Consider the following 15,000-nt stretch of genomic DNA (forward strand, 5'->3'; position numbering starts at 1 on the left):
GGGGGAGGGGGAGGGGGAAGGGGGAGGAGGAGGGGGAGGTTTACAGTTATGGCATTTGTTTTCCCAAGCAACAGTTACACTAAGGTCCTGAATGCCAGGAAAAGGCTGAGCATCTGCCTGCTGATGGGAAGCATCAAATTAATTCCTCTTTTTGCTTTGTTTGTGTGTGCAATTTTTGCTTTCTCTATTAAGATGTCATTATCTTGATTTATGAGTCTTGCTTTCCTTCTATTTTGTCCCCATCCTGCCAGAGATGGGAATGAGCAAGAGGCAAAAATGGGTGTCTGGCTTCTGGATAAGGTGAACACAACACAGACTTCAAAAGGACAAAGTGAAAGTGTATATATATAGATCCATATATTTTTATATATTTCTTTATATATATTTGTGCATTAGTGTTGAGTTCTCTTTATTAAACAGTTTTTGCAATGGTTCCCACTGATATAGCCTGAAGCAAAACATACAGAAAATTGAAATGCATTAAAATGAGAACTTTTTTTTTTTTTTTAAGAGAAAAAAAAAAATTACAAACCTCTCTTCTTTGCACAAAAAATCCAAGACCTGAAATCACATTTTTTTTCACTCTGTGGTTATGAGGCTTAGATCAACATCTTTTAAGCAGTTACAGCAGATTCCATGTCTTTTGGAAATAGAAATCCAATGAAAGTTTCCTATGGGGGATATCTTAAAATCTGAACTAGGAGATTAACAAATTAAACAAGTTATAAAAGATTAAAACTGTCAGACCAAATACACTAACCATCAACAATACTCTGAGTGCATATATATATATATATATCAAAAAAATTATGCATGTATATGTGCATACTACCAAAATGTTTCTATTGCATTTGTTATTCTGGGTTAATAAAAAGGAAATTTGGAGGAGACGTTAAACCTGTGTGACATATCTGTCAAAATATTCATGACTAACAAAACCCTTTATACTTTTTAACAGCAGATGATATTTTATGAACATATTTTGATGTCAGCATGCTATCCCTTTGCCATTCCTAGTTTGTAAGTACTCTCCTTGTTTAATTTGACAGCATTTATTCACCTTCTCTAAATTTTTGAATGTGGATTTCTTCAGAAAAGCTAGCATTCTCTTTGCAAGTATACTTTTACTCCAGTAAGTAAATCATCATTGACCTTTTCTAGATTGCCTGCAGTGTCCCTTATTTGACATGATTAACACTATGCAATTTATTGATCATCTTTTATTTCATTGTAACATTTAAGTACTGCATAATAATTAAAGTGCAGATTATTCTGTAACTGTCATTTTTCTTCCACACATTTACTCCTTTTTTATTTTTTTTTTTTTTTTTTTTTTTTTTTTTTTGTGCTCATCATTATGTTTTAGAATTAAGAAGAAGTCATTAATGAAGGAAGCAAGAGAAATAAATACAAAAATGTTTACATTTGATCTGAAGATCCATAAGACATTCCCTATATATGAGTTGTTGAAAGTCTGGGACAGAAAATAACTCTGAAGGTTTCACAGTTTTTTAGTTTTGGATTTCATACTTAAAGGTTGCACCATGATGAAAAGTACATAATTGGGCTGAATAGGTATTTTTTAAAAGAAAATGTCTCCTAGATGCACAGAGATCAGGATTAGAATTTTGAATTTAATCAAGATAAGGCAGACAAATGATAATGAATAAATGTAATAGCATGCATTAAAAAGAAAAGGCAGGCATCATTTTTGAGCTTAGGCAAAAATATTTTTGAGCATTATTTGACAAAATGGCTCAGCACAACTTAAAGCAGTATGAGAGGAGTTCTGAAATGGCACCTACCTACTTATCCATTTGTATTATTGACAGAACATAGATTTGTAGTATGCAGAGTTGACAATTTCCAACCAGATGTTGAAGCACCGATCTACATGACAGGAACTGTGATCATTAGTTGCCATGCTTGAAAAGGATGTGGACAGATTCAATGTGGTTAGGTGCAATCAGTCCTGAAATTAATGCATAAATGGAAGAGACACTTTTTCATTATTGCCTACTTTGGGGGAAACAGTGGGTGCAGTACTGTCAGAGTTCAGACTGATAGATATTGATACAAATCATTTTTATATGATCTGCCTATTTATTAAAATTGCTTTTCTGCTCTCTATATGGAAGTCCATGATGCATTACATTCTGAACTTCCCAATGTTCAGATTGCTGTTCTCCATGCAAGAAATAATGAAATGGATTCATTACTTTATTCTTAAAATATTCTGATTTATTTTAGGATATAATCTCTTCAATGATTTCATATACCCTTTTGTTGTCCAGTTAATCTATTTTACTGTGGGAATGAATACATTATACATGCTGTGAAGAGATAAAATTCAAAAATATTTTAGGAACTTGTAAGTACCAAACTGAAAAAGGGGGAAAACAAACAAACAAACAAACAAACAAACAAAAAAAAGAGATGATGTAAAGCACAAAGATGTTTTAGAATTTAGGTGAAATTCAAGATTGTTAATGTTATGACAGTATGATTATGAGCTACTGTTTTTCTATAAAAGATAAGGATTTTTTTTAGTGTAAAATTTTAGATATTCTTTCAAAATTATATTTTGGAAAACCAGGTTTTCTCACTTACACTGTACCCAGAAGTGTAAAGTTGAATCAAATAGTAATCTATTGGAATCTAAAATTTTGAATGAAGGGGGAATGGGGGGGGGGGGGGGGGGGGGGCGTTCTCCTTTAAGTATTTATGTATTTATGTTTCAAATTCAGCAGTCAAAACAGGGAAAACCTGAGTGCTGAAAGCAACGACTGTGAGTTCTCTGTACAGAGGGATATTAAAGGAAATCAACACTACTACAGTGATACAAACAACCTTATTAATTAGATTAGATTTATTAGTCTAGAGCTGTAGTGTTACTTCTGGGGATTAGGCCACTATCTCTTTAGAGAGCTACATTTGTGGAGGAAAAGAAGAAAATATATCCTTCATTGATACTTTTTAAAACTAATCAAACTATTTTGAAGCAGAATATAAGATTAAAACACTAGAAGCAGCAGCAGGAATATAAAACACAGGCAAAATATGCCTATAGACAACACAGGCAAGATATTCCTATAGACAATACAGATTTGTTGATGCAGTACAGTGCCTGGGGTTAATGAGAACTGATTCTCAGATGTCAGGTGTAAGAATATACAAAGACAGACATACTGCTTCTAGATCCAAGATTAATTTATTTAATCTAGCTTGATTATCTCTAATGATGTTTTACATTGTTTTACATTGTTTATGGACTAACATTTTTATGGACTAACAAGTTTGGAAAGCTTTGTACTAAAGAATACTTCTGGGACAGATAATGTTGGGCTACGTAGACCCAGCTATCCTCTGTATGGGGCAAGTACTTTTCATGATCCACTTGACCTCTGGTCAGGTTCCTACTTCCTACATAGGAAGCTTCAGTAGCTATTAATGTTGTACTATCTCCTATTTCCTCTACTGTACTGGACAGCCTCAGATGTAAAGCTGAAGAAATATGGTGTCAGAGATGTCAGAAACATCTACAATAAATGTAGATGCTTCACTTGTGTATTCACCCTCAGATTACTGACAAGTCTTTTAACTACATGTTGTGGAATACCATTCACATTTAATGGGAATAATACAATCCAATGATGAAGGCAATTTAAGAATACTCCATTTCTTTAGCATATTTCTTTAGCCTATGACTTATGACAGGGAAGCTTCTACTTGTTTGATAGTGTTAACTCATGAACAGAAGAACCAAAAAGCCATACTCTGGGCAAAGAATTAATTAAAACAATTAAGTGAAGTGAAAAAAAAAAAAATAAATAAAGTTAACAAGGAAACCAATCACGGGAACATAAGATTTTTCATAGTCTACTTGAAAGAATGATTGGTTCTGCCTTTGAACATTTTCTAAAGCTGAGTAGCAAGAGGTCATGTCTCTCCAACACCTAGTTTCGTAGAAGAGAAGGTTAATGTACACTGCTAGCCCAAGTGGCAATGAGATCTATTCCAAAAGGCATTACATTTGTCATAAAGATCAGCCCTGAGAAAACTCAGTTGAAAATTATTTTGGTGTGATTTAAAACAATCTTCTCATTAACATCTTTCGAGGGACGATATGGATGCAAACAGTGAATTTGGTCAGATTTTCCATTTCCAGGCTACTAGAACTTGCAGAATATTATTTCTTTAAGATAGATCTTCATCTCCCACATAGTAAGTATGAATATTCTGAAAAGCTATGTCAGACTCATCTAAGGCTAACAGAGAAAGCTTTCACCAGAACTCTAGATATGGAAAATTAAATAACAAATTTTATTTACATGTAAGAGGTTTGAAAAATCATGAAGTATAGGGAGATTATGCCTAACAGCCATTGCATTTAGAGAAGTTGTTTGTTAAAATTACATGGAAAAAAATGATAAACTGGAAACTTTGTTATCCCTGTGCATGAAGAAGCAGCCATAAGTGATGGTCCATTTTTTGTCTTTCCACGTGATTGTTTCTGCCTCAGTATAGAGTCTCTTTAGGAGATCTTTAACTACTCACAAGGCTTTAGTTCCTATGCTTCATATTTTGGCGTAGAAGAGCTGCAAAATCTTGCCTCAATTTTACTGGAAAAAAAAAAAAAAAAAAAAAAAGTCAGTGCAGCATAAGAAAGTAGGCAAGTAGTTTCAACCTCCTTCTCAGGTTGGTTTTGTTTTCTTTAACAAGAGCATATGGCTGCTGGGAACCCCAGCCAATGCCTTGCTTGCTACATGTCAAGGACGGAATGCAGCTCTCACATGTCTGGTGAATGAGATGGAAGATACAAGGTGTAGGTGTAAACCCATGTTCTGCAACTATAAATGTTTTCTTTTTGACAGAATGAAAAAAAGAAAAGCAAGAAACAATGGAAATGGCTGTCATTCACTAAGATATCTTTGTTCTTGAGCAGAACATCTTCCACCATAATAAAGACATGAACCTGTTAGAAGAGGTAAAGAGGAGGGCCACTAAATAATCAGAGGGCTGGAGAACCTCTTTTATAAAGACAGGCTGAAGGATTTGGGGTTGTCCAACCTGGAGAAGGGAAGGCTCCCGGGAGACATTATAGTAGCCTTCTAATATTAAAAGGGGCCTACAAATATGGGGAGAATGGGGGATATCAGGGAGTGTAGGAAAGGGGTATTGGTTTTAAACTAAACAAGGGTAGATTTAGATTAGATATTCACAGAAATTCCTTTCTATGAGGCTAATGAGGCACTGGAACAGGAGACCCAGAGAAGTTGTGGATGCCCCAACACTGAAAGGATTTAAGGCCAGGTTGGATGGGGCTTTGAGCAAACTGGTCCAGCAGAAGGTGTGCAGAGGGGTAGGAATCAGGTAGTCTTTGACACACGCCATTCTATGATTTTGTGATTCTATGATTCATTGTCATCCTTTCTTCTGTTGCAAATGGGAATGATCTTGTAATCTTCCTTATTCCTTTTCCATGGGGAGAAACAAACTCAAGGAGAGAGTAGTCCTCTGATGTCCAACAGTTTTCTCTACAAGCCAGGAATTTAACTGTTCTCCTTCCGGTCCAGTTCCTTTACAATTAAGAAATCAGAACTGCAAAAAACTATTTTTAAGCACTGTAAGAAAATATTTGAGCCACATTATTCATATAAATAATTTTTCTCTCCTGATTTATGTAACTTATGTGCCTGAAATGGATGATTTGTTTCATTGAGATCATTGTAAAGAAGAAAAAAAAATTAAAAAGTTAAAATTAAGTATTAATAATTCATACTTTTCTTTTAGACATTTGTATCAGTTAAATAAAATAGAAATGTAGCCACATAAAAATCCATATAGTTTTAAGCTGATTAGATCAATAAAGTATGAACTCATGAAGCATTTTATTATTATTCTTCCTTTCTATGCTAACTGCCTCCAGAAAAACAGTTTCTGTATCTACTTTGTATTGTATACTGTAAAACTGTTAACTGGATTTAATGTAAGATCATTCAAAAGATTATGTTAGTTCAAACTAACTTCTTTGTTAAGATTTAACATTATAGATAGTTATTAAACTTATTAAAAAAATAAAAAAAATAAAAAAAAAGTAAACCCAAACATTTTCTCCAGATAGCTTAACTTGGACAAAATATTGGCACCAGCCTTCATAGTGAAATACAAGGTTTCAACTTCTTTTTCAAAATCTACAGATTTCATTCAGAAGTGTTTCTAGAACTTAGAGTTGCAGAGATGACTCAGTGGAAAATCATGCCACAATATTCATTTGCTTCTATAAAGACCTTGAAAATGTAGCCATGAAGAATGTGAGATACCTTGTCCCATTCATGATCTTACAGCCCATTATTTGAAGAAATTGTAACGTATACAAACACTGCTATCCTTTCCACTGATGATGAAACATGTATTTTAACAGGGGTTGGCAGAAAAGCAAGACAAAGGCAAAAATAAGTCTGAAAGGCTAAGAGGACAGAAAAGGGAACACAAAAAGGGAAAAAAAAAAAAAAAAAAAAAAAAAAAAAAAAAAAAAAAACACCTTCTGAACATCACTTTCTATTAGCATTGGTTTCTTATTTTGTCATCCTGCTAGGAAGAGTTTCATCTTCAAGGAAAACTTGGTCAAACTTCAATATAAAGTTGAAGTTGTTTGGCATGGCTGAACAAGTAACTGCTGGTAGAACTTAGGCAAAAGAAGGAAATGTACAGACGGGAAACAGGGCCACATGTCCTGTGAAGAGTACAGAATCGATGTCTAGATTTGCAGGGATGGGATCAGGAAAGCCAAGGCACTGATAGAACTAAACTTGCGAGGGATGCAAAGAATAACAAGAAGGGGATCTACAGGTACATTAGCCACAAAAGAATTGACTAAGATAGCATAGGGCATAGTGTCCCGGACAAATGACCAGATGGAGAACTGGTAACAACAGATGTGGAGAAGGCAGAGGTATGTAACAACTTGTTTGCCTCGGTCTTCAATGGTGGTCAAGTTTCCCACATCTCTCAAGTCCCTGAATCCCAAGGCAGGGCTGGGGGAGCAGAGTCCCTCCCACTGTAAGAGAAGAGCAAGTTCAGGACCTCCTGATGCAACTTAAGAACTACAGGTCTATGAGCCCTGGTGTCATGCATCCCAGGGTCTTGAAGGAATTGGCTGATGTAGTTGCCAAGCCACTCTCCATCATATTTGAAAAATCATGGCAGTCAGGTGACAGGAAAAAGGGAAACATGCCTCACATTTTTGAAAAGGGTTGAAAGGAGGCTCAATGAAATTGGCTCAATGGCTGCTCCCATAGAGTGGTGGTCAATGGTTCTATGTCCAGGTGGAGGCCAGTGATGACTGGTGTCCCTCAGGGGTTTGTCTTGGGACCAGTCTTTTCCAATATCTTCATCAATGACATAGATGATGGGCTTTCCTCAGCAAGTTTGCAGATGACACCAAGCTGAGTGGTGCGGCTGATACCAAAGAAGGAAGAGATGTCATTCAAAGGGACATGGACAGGCTGGAGAAGTGAGAACGTGATCATCATGAGGTTCAAAAAGTCAAAGTGCAAGGTGTTGCACCTGGGTTAGTGCTGTCCCAGACAGGAGTACAGACTGGGAGAGGAACTCATTGAGAGCAGCCCTGTGGAGAGAGACTTGGGGGTTCTCATAAACAAAAGGCTTGATATGGGCTAGCAGTGCGCGCATGTAGCCCAGAAGGCCAGTTGTGTCCTCTGCTGCACGAAAAGAGGTGCAACCAGCAGGTTGAAGGTGTTGATTGTCCCCCTCTACTCTGCCCTCAGGATGCCCCACCTAGAGTACTCCATCCAGGTTTAGGGCCCCCAGCACAAGAAAGATATGGACCTGTTAGAACGAGTCCAGAGGAGGGCTACAAAGATGATCAGAGGGCTGGAACACCTCTCCTATGAGGAAAGGCTGAGAGAGATGAGCATGTTGAGCCTGGAAAAGAGAAAGCTTCGGGGAGACCTTACTGCAGCTTTTCAGTACTTAAAGGGGTCATAAAAAGGATGTAGAAAGACTATTTACTTTCCTATACATAATGATAGGACAAGGGGTAAGGGTCTTAAACTAAAAGAGGATAGATTTATACTAGATATTAGGAGGAAATTCTTTACTATAAAAGTAGTGAGTCACTGGAATAGGTTGCCAAGAGAAGTTGTGGATGCACCCCCATCCCTGGAGGTGTTCAAGAACAGGTTGGATGGGCCTTGGCCAACCTGATCTAGCAGGTGGCATCCCTGCCTGTGGCAGGGAGGTGGAATTAGATGATCTTTAAGGTCCCTTCCAACACAAGCCATTCTATGATTCTATCTTAAAGTTAACAAGACACACCTGTTGATGTCATTTTAATAAAACTCTCATGTCAGTATATGTTAATAATCTATATAAAACCAGAATTAATAAAGTTTGTGTTTATTAAAATTCATCATTATCCTTATTTTCAAAATCTGCACCTAGACATTGCTCCTCAAAAGTAGAGTAACTAGTATATATTTAGATGGAATCTGGCATGGAGAAACAGAAAGGAAATTAATATAGGGACTTATAACTTTGGGGCATAACTAAATTGTTAGTGGCGAATTCATCAGTGTATCCTAGTCCTTAATGTACAAAGAGGACAGAGGCTCTCTCTTCTCAAACAGTCACATGAAGAAGACAAAGGGAAATGCGTGAATGTTGCACTAGGAGAGGTTTGTCTTGATATAACAAATATATATATATATTTACAGTGAGAACAATTGATCATTGTAACTTCCCCAGGGATGTGGCAGAATCCCAGCCACTGGAGGTTTACAAGATGTGATTAGACAGGTTGCTAGAGGCTGGACAGCATGCTAAATATTCTAATCTTGTCTCCCTTTTTCCAAATAAAGGTTGGTCCTGGTGATCTTTTGAGCTCCCTTCCAAATATGCTTGTTGTATGATTTTATGACTATAATCCTACATACTTCTGATTAAAGCAAAATATAATCAGATAACTTTAACATAAAGTACCATATCTATATAATAACGTAGATTTTTACAACTGAAAAACAGAAACTGTGCATATTGAAAATGTTTTTGCAACAGTATTACATACATTCTTGTTCTGATACTATATATATATATATATAAAAAAAAAAAAAAGAATAAAAATTGTGTATGTGTAAGTCTCATACTCTTCCAACTATATTAATAGTGAGGAAAGTGAGGAACAAAGGAACAAACAGGAAAACATACATACTGCTTAAAGAAAAAAAAAAAAAAAAAAAAAAAAAAGTCATCTAATTTAAATCAAAACTGTCCTGGCATTGTAACCATTGTAGAATTGAAGTCACAACCAATTTTCACATAGTTAATAAAAGCTGCTCACAAATAGAAATTGGGGATACAATTAAAAACAATAATAATAATAATAATAAAAGATTTCTGATGCTGCTCTAGTTGGAAGGTAGATTTATTTATTCATGGTATCTCTTGTAGTTACTTTTTCCTCTCCTGAAGTGTGGGGGGTGCAATTTCAGTGACTCTGCTGTAATTTTTCTATAACTCTTCCACAGATGTTTTAATGTCAATCAATCTTTTTTCTCTGTAGTAGCTGACTGTCCTCCTAGCACCGCAATTCTATTCACTCAATTCATATTGAATTCTACTGTTGTATTAAAGGGACAGTTGGCTAGCATGGGGAGGACAGTGTTGATTGACTAGGATTCTGTTCAAGAATTACAGTAGAATTATAGCACAGATGCAGAAATTGCAGCCTGCTGCTCCGTGGAGGACTTAGAATGGAAACTGTTCTGGGAGAAACGAATTGCACCTATCAAAGATATTGTTAATAGTAGGAAAGTCTCCCTAAAACTAATACTGATCAAAAAACAATCTGGGGAAGAAATTATGAAACAGAAATGTTTTAAAGTACAGTGTTACTGAAAAAAATATATAAAATAAATAAATAAATAAATAAACAACCTTCTTTTAAGGTTGTTTAAGGTTTCAAACTGTTTGAAAAACAGTTTTTCTAATGATTGTACTGTTATACTGTTCTGATAACAGTACTATTCTATGTTTTTTATCATCTTTATTATCTTGAGAGTCATCAATTATCTTGAGAGTCATCACGCAGCACTTTCAGGGCAAGCAGGCGATCAGGCCCAGTCAGCATGGGTTTATGAAGGGCAGGTCCTGCTTGACGAACCTGATCTCCTTCTATGACAAGGTGACAAGCTTAGTGGATGAGGGAAAAGCTGTGGACGTGGTCTACCTTGACTTCAGCAAGGCTTTTGACATCGTTTCCCACAGCATTCTCCTCAAGAAACTGGCTGCTCTTGGCTTGGACTGGCACACGCTTCGTTGGGTTAGAAACTGGCTGGATAGCCGGGCCCAAAGAGTCGTGGTAAATGGAGTCAAATCCAGTTGGAGGCCGGTCACTAGTGGCGTTCCCCAGGGCTCGGTGCTGGGGCCGGTCCTCTTCAATATCTTCATTGATAATCTGGATGAGGGCATTGAGTGCACCCTCAGTAAGTTTGCAGATGACACCAAGTTAGGTGCGTGTTGCGATCTGCTCGAGGGTAGGAAGGCTCTGCAGGAGGATCTGGAGAGGCTGGACCGATGGGCCGAGGTCAACTGCATGAAGTTCAACAAGGCCAAGTGCCGGGTCCTGCACCTGGGGCGCAATAACCCCAAGCAGAGCTACAGGCTGGGAGATGTGTGGTTGGAGATCTGCCAGGCAGAGAAGGACCTGGGAGTGATGGTTGATAGTTGGCTGAATATGAGCCAGCAGTGTGCTCAGGTGGCCAAGAAGGCCAACAGCATCCTGGCCTGTATAAGAAACAGTGTGACCAGCAGGTCCAGGGAAGTGATTCTTCATGTCAGCGGTAATTTAAAATACAGAGTTTCCTTGAAATGGTATTGAACATTTACGTACAAAATAAGTAGATATTTTAGGGACATTTCAGGTATGTTATCCATAGGCCACAATCACTTACTTTAAAACTAGACAGTTCTTGAATTTTCTTTTCCCAAATGGCTTTTGGAAGTGATTTAACAGATTATAAATGCTTCTAAGTTAATATGTTTGTGTCATCATAGTTACATTTTAAGATATTAAGATCATTACCACATATAGGGGTACTGTATAATCACTCAAAAGCCTCACTAACTACCATTGTACTCTAATTTGCCATGTGATGAAATTCACAAAGATATTGCCTATGTTATGAGAGATACATTTGGCAAAAGATTTATATTATCCATCAATATCAATATCTTCAAATTACAGTATATCATATCTTTCAGCTGCCTCCATTTCATTTTGTGATACAATAGAAATCATACATTATATTATATAAAACCTATTAATAGTTCCATCAGAAACCTCCAATCTAAAATACTTGTTTCTTCAATTTGTAGCTTATTATTGTTAATTACACTCATTTATTTATTTATTTATTTATTTATTAACCTATTTGGTCCCAGTTGTATTGGTTTTGTACATTTTAAGTTTGTTTGTTTTTGATTTCAGACAGTTTTGCTCTCTGACATAAATAAAATGTACTGTACATTCTGATCAATTGACAATAACATTTAGCAGGATTTACTCTTATTACAAAATATATTCCTCAGAGCAGACTATATAAACACTTTTTAAAGAAAAAGTAGCACAGACTTTGATTAATTCTGCCCCAAACTAATAATCCTGATAGGCATTCTCTAATATCTTGGCTTATACTTTTTAATTTGGATATGGATAATGTTAATCGCATCAGCCTTTGGAATGCCTAGAAACCTTTGATTTCCCTGACTGTAGTTACTGTATGCACAATGACTGCCACAGAGTTATGACTGGATAATTGTTTGGACATGGTCTTGTGCAAGTTGCTCTAGTTGACCCTGCTTGAGCAGGGGCATTGGACTAGATGACCACCAGATGACCTGAACCATTCTGTGATTCTGTGATTCTGTCATGTGCTGCTTCTGATGAGGAACAAAAATCTCAAAATTCAGAAATACATATGGTTTTAACATGAAGACATGAAGAGTGAGAGGATCTAGCATTTGTTTGTTCTGGTGTTTATTTCCCCTCATTGCCAAATTACTAACTCCTCCACTCTGAAACACCACTGGGCATTACTTCTTCCTATACATATCATTTGTGCTTGGTTATTTCAACAAGATAGTTCAGTGTGGTGGTATCAACAAGCTGGGTAGCTGAGTTACACTACAACTGCTCACTCACTCCCGTTCCTCAGAGGGAAAGGTAGAGAAAATACAATTAAAAGGACTGGGAGATCACTCAACAATTATCATCACAGGAAAAACAGAAAGAGCATAGTGAGATCAATAAAATTTATTACCTATACTGACAGGCTAGAGGAGTTAGAAACAAACAAACAACAACAACAAAACTAAAAACACTATCCTCCCATCCATCCTCTTCCACCTCCTCCCCCAAATCATTGATTGCACTCGCACTTCCCACAGGCAGCAGCTCTTCAGCAACTGCTCCCACATGGCTCTGTACCATGGGGTCCATCCTCCAGGAGCAAACTGCTCCAGCAAGGGTCCCCCATGCGCGGCAGCTCCCCCCAGACCCCCTGCTCCTGCGTGGGCTCCTGTCCATGGGCTGCAGCTCCGGCCCAGGGTCTGCTTCTGCAGGGGCTCTCCATGGGCCGCAGCCTCCTCCAGGCCACCTCCACCTGCTCAGCCAGGGGATTCTCCATGGGCTGAGTTTTCCCATCTAGTCCATCACACATCCACAGAAGCAGTTGGATTTTAGAGTGTAATGCAGAGGCAGAATCAGCTGGGTAAATTCAGCTAAAGCTAACAGTTCTCTTTGTATCTGCTTTCCATGAACCTACTGCTAACATGTTCAGCTGAGAAAGTGAAGTGCACTGTTCTTGGAAAAAAATTAGGTCTTTTTTTTTTTTTTCTCTTTTTTTTTTTTTTTCTGGGAAATGAATTTTTTAGCAAAATTGGCTGCTACCTTATCGAATACTTTTCTTAACGGAGTCATCAATAAAATCATATATTTTCTTTGTTAATGAAAGTCTAGTACATCTCAGATAAAATGCTGGCAGAAAAATATCCATTGTTTCTTGTTTATTAAGTTTCTAATTTGTTCATTGCTGAGTGTGTGGTTTCTTCAAGCTGTTTAGTATCTCATAAAGTACATGAAAGTTTCTTGTATAAACATTAAGTAACAAGTATATAGTAAGAGTGGTGCTAAGAATTATTCTGTTCTGGAAAAATCTCATCAAAGGGCCACAATTATTATCAATCTGCTTAAGAAGAAGAGAAAAAAGCCAAAGGAAAACAGTTATCTTTATAAAATATCATAATCAAAAATAGCATCTGCTCTGACAATGAAATTAAGTTTGTTTTATAGATATTGATTAACATTACTGATAGTTTATTTGCTTCTCTATTGACTATTATTTGCTTCTCTATTGACTATTTATCTATTGATTCTTGAACTGTTTTATTTCTTTTTTTCTACCCCCCCTCCCCCTTTTGTCCAGGACAATTCTCAGACTACGTCAGACTACATTTATAACTTTGCAGAAGACAAAAGGCCTCAGGTTGCTAAAGTTGATTTCTCTGGCTTGCTTTTCCATAAGGCTGCTGCCTTGCCTTGAAGATGCAAGGTGATCATTTGATATTAGTCAAAAATTATTTTATTTTTCTCATACAAAGACTATTCCTGTTCACTTATTTCCAGAATTTAGAAATACTTGTTGAACAGGTTTCATCATCTCTGTCTACTAATAAACCTAATACCACTAGTAAGATTTCGTTCCTTGCTAGTTTTAGGGGTTTTGTTTGTGTTTTTTTGTTTGTTTGTTTCTTTGTTTGTTTTTCCTTCCTAGAAGCTAGACCTTATTTTCCTTAGTCTTGTGACCCATGATTTTAGTGTCCTGTCTTTAGTATCCTGTATCAGTTCTGTTTTTTTTAATATTGGATTAATATTTTTCCAATATATTTCTAATTACTGCCTGCACTTTGATACAAGTGAACTTCCATCAGATTTGTCCTGTTTCTTTAGAGGCAGTGTTTTCTTACCTGTGGTCCTTCCTTGAACTGGAGAACAGTTCTTTTCTCTTGGAGATATTTCAAAGCACAGGTGTAATAATTTTTTTTTTTTTTTTTTTCATTTGACTTCTCAGGGGAATTATGTTCGTTATTATTCTCTTATTTGAACACTTTAACATGTAACAAAGGCCAATCAGAAGTCTAATGAGAAAGAATATGGCATTATGCTTTCAGTATGCATCCTCATCTTTATTCGAAGGATTTATTTGTATGCAGGTTACACTGCCTTTCCAGGTTGAGCATGGGTAAAGCTGTGTGAGTTCTCTAGTGTGGATGCAAGTATAGCAGCTGAGTCATATCTGGGCTGTACAACGTAATGCTGCCCTTTATCACAATTAAAGTGGAAAAGTGTTTTGGGTTGTCAGTTCCATGGATTGAAATCTTTATTTTTTCAATGCCTAGAGGTGGATCTATATCAGATTTTAGGATATATAGTACAAGATACATAGACCAAAGCAAATAATGTATAGGTTTTTACAGCATTTGACTCTTTCTTTACTCTCTGAAAATAGCAGCAACAGCAACAAAACACAAACCAGAGTAATCATACTTGTAGTATGATGTTGCAATAATTTCCACAAAAGAATGTGAATATGCTGTTCCAGCATATGGCAGAATTTGGCTGATTTAGTAAATAATGACCCCGTGCATTCCTCAATGATTCCTGCACAAAGCCTGTTTGTGTACCTGACCAGTCAAAAAATATTAATGGCTTCAGTTGACATGAGATTCAGAATTGTATATGGACAGGAGCTATCTGGTTAATACTCATTCGAAAGAAAAATAAAGGAAGCATTGGAGTTTGGAGGAAGATACTGAGGCAGATTTTTTTTTTTTTTTTTAAAGAATCTAGATGTACAGAGGTCATGTACAGTGCTTTATGTTGATTTATTTGTTAGTGTCATCAAAAAGCATTTTCTGATA

The sequence above is a fragment of the Oxyura jamaicensis genome, chromosome 2, assembly GCF_011077185.1.
Source record: "Oxyura jamaicensis isolate SHBP4307 breed ruddy duck chromosome 2, BPBGC_Ojam_1.0, whole genome shotgun sequence".
NCBI classification, from domain to species: domain Eukaryota; kingdom Metazoa; phylum Chordata; class Aves; order Anseriformes; family Anatidae; genus Oxyura; species Oxyura jamaicensis.